Source organism: Amphiura filiformis, chromosome 2 (assembly GCF_039555335.1).
Source record: "Amphiura filiformis chromosome 2, Afil_fr2py, whole genome shotgun sequence".
Taxonomy (NCBI): Eukaryota; Metazoa; Echinodermata; class Ophiuroidea; order Amphilepidida; family Amphiuridae; genus Amphiura; species Amphiura filiformis.
In genome coordinates this window covers 70082182-70085374 of record NC_092629.1, presented here as the reverse complement: position 1 = coordinate 70085374, position 3193 = coordinate 70082182, and positions in this window count along the sequence as shown.

The following is a 3193-nucleotide window of genomic DNA, read 5'->3' as shown; positions in this document are numbered from 1 at the left end:
GAAGTTCATTCGTGAGGAGCGCAGTGAATTGCGCTAAAGGATTAGAATTCAGGAGTGTCAAGGAGCGTTAGCGCAATTGCGCTCCTTAAAAATGAAGGACTGCATTATATGCATCAACATCTCAGTATGTGTGCATTACTTTGTACTATTTCATTCTCAACCAGTGATACACATTTATTAACCTATAATTAGGAATACAGTACAGAAATGTTCAAATATGCAAAATTTTCTGCTCGCTATGTTTGCATGTTATATCTAGACCATTTAAGATTTGTAATTGGGAATCCAAATATTTGGCATGCGCAAGGGGGGGGGGGCACAGATTTTGTTGGCAGGCTGTTAGGGGGTGAGGAGGTAATTTTGGCCAATTAGGCAATTAGCAGTAAGATTCTTGTCCAGGGAATTGCAAGGTAAGGCACCAGAAACAAATTTGTTTGATCTTTGGATCGACCGTCGATGCTGCTTCGATGCCTGTTTTTAATGACTATCAACTAATTAATCAGATTTAACGCTAAATTTATATTGGTCAATTTCACTACAGACGCAAATTACTATTTTATTACAATTAACAATAGTTAATTAATTAATTTCATAAATAGTAAGGATCGACCAAGCATCGATAGTCGATCGGAAGATCGAACTAATTTGTTTCTATTGCCTAACTCAATTTTTACACGAGAGCATGCCAGGGTTTGAACATGCAACCTCTTGCACCATAATACATATATTGCTATGGGTCAACCTCGGGCCAGATATTGAAATGTCCGGGCCCTCATTGATCTTTACCTGCCCAAACTCAAATTTTAAACTTTGATGTTATACTGGTCCACATTAATGTGACACTTTTAAGGTACAACTCTTCAAAATCAAAAGTCTCAAACCACATTGAGTCACCTGGACAATTTGTGAACTAAGACAAGGACATGATCTTGGACAGGCCTTATCAGCTATTGCAGATAGGGCCTTCAATCTCTAATCAATCGATATAAAGCCAAGTTAGCTCAATCGATATGGCGTTCGACTATGGTGAGAGAGGTTGCGGGTTCGAACCCTGGCGGTGGTTTAGTTCGGTTGAAATTCCCTGGACAGGAAACTGACTGCTATTATTGTCTAATTATAAGCCGTAAAAAACTCGGGGAGCTGATTCTGGTTGTGATGGTCATGAGCTAGCTACAGGAATTAAAAGTGCCATTACATGTATCTGTACAATTTCATAAAAATCAAGTGAACATAATAAGCTACAGGTTACAGAAGAGTCCAATGCCTCAATAGCATAGCATGATTGTATTTTTCTGGGTTAGTTTCATGACATTAACATTAATTTCATTGATATTAGACATGGAACTATTATTTGCAGTTGTTAGTAACAGGTTATAGCCATTTCAATGCCATTTATCATAAGCGATAAGTTTGAGAATAACCTATGTACAGTATTTAGTAATCGGAGCCTTCATTTCTCGGGTCATAGTAAATTGTGTATGTGCCATCGTTGTTTTCCTGTACAGTTAGTGAGTAACTACCTTGTGTAGCTCCTACCTTTGCATTGCCAATGGTCATCTTATGGCCATTGGCATCTACAGTTTAAACAATGGCTTTTTTCAAGTCACGTCTACTTTGCAGTCCTAATCAAATGGTACATTACTGTAAGTCAACCTGAGGTAGGGTATTAAATGGACTTCATTTCATTTCAGCCCCATTTATCTCAACATGCAATGGGCCCCCATATGGGGCATATTGAATTGTATATGTGACCATCCACCACAAAGTGGTAGTGAAGTCGGCTCTAGATCATTTTCTGTTTATTGCAGATTTTGAAATCATGCACTTTCAGCCTTAAAATGACACCTCAACCAGCTTCATCGGATATCTGAAAGTGAAGTTATGGTTCATCAAAGGTCAAATTCCTCATATATTTTACATAGAAATCCATTTACTGTTTTGATTGTATCTCAAAATGGAAAATGCCGTCTTTACGACCAGTTTGTGGATTGTCCTGTACATCTAGTGAGTCTCTACCTTGTGAAGCTTCTACCTTGGCATTGCCAATGGTCATAGTATGGCCATTGACATCTACAATTTGAACAATGGCTTTCTTCCTACCAGGTGTACTTGGCAGTCCTAATTGAATGGTACATTGTTGTGGGTCAACCTCTGGCAGGATATTGAATGGACTTCCTGTCATTTCAGTACCATTTATTTTTATATGTAGTGAGCCCCCATATGAGGCCTAGACAATTGTAAATGTGCCATCAATATTGTCCTGTGTATGCAGTGGGCCTCCACCTTGTGTAGCTTCTACCTTGGCAATGCTAATGGTCATATTATGGCCATTGACATCTACAGTTTGAACTATAGCTTTCTTACTGTGATTTCCATTTGGCAGTCTTAACTGAATTTTGCATTGCTTAGGGTCAACGGGTGGTAGAATACTGAATGGACTTTCTTTCATTACAGTCCCATTTATCTTTATTAGTAGTGAGCCCCCATATGGGGCATAGTCAATTGTATAATGTGCCATCATTGTTGTTCTGTACACGCAGTGAGTTTCCACCTTGTGTAGCCTCTACTTTGGCATTGCCAATGGTCATATTATGGCCATTGACATCTACAGTTTGAACTATTGCTTTCTTCAAGCCACATCTACTTAGGGGTGGTGCAATAATTATGTGTACCCGGGGGGTGAATTATAGGGGGGCAAAGATTTTTGGCAGGCCAGAAGGGGGGGCAAGCATTTTTGGCAGGTCAAAGGGGGGGGTCAAGCGATTTTTGGCAGGTCGAAAAGGGGGGCAAGCAATTTTTGGCACAGATATTTTGTGTACCGTTTCTACATTACACCCTAAAAAGGCATAGGAAAACATTAGGAATACATTCAAATATGCAAAATTTCCTGCTCGCTACCATAGACCATTTAATGATTATATGATAAGACAATTTAAGGTTTTAAATTTGGGTTCCCCAAAATCTTGCATGTGTAAGGGGGGGGCAAAGATTTTTGGCACGTCAAAGAGGGGGGGCAAAGGTTTTTGGCACGTCGAAAGGGGGTGCAAAGATTTTTGGCATGGCCAAAGGGGGGCAAGCGTTTTTGGCAGACCATTTTGAGAATTCACCCCCAGGGGTACACATAATTATTGCACCACCCCTTAGCAGTCCTAATCGAATGGTACATTGCCGTGGGTCAACCTCAGGCAGGGTA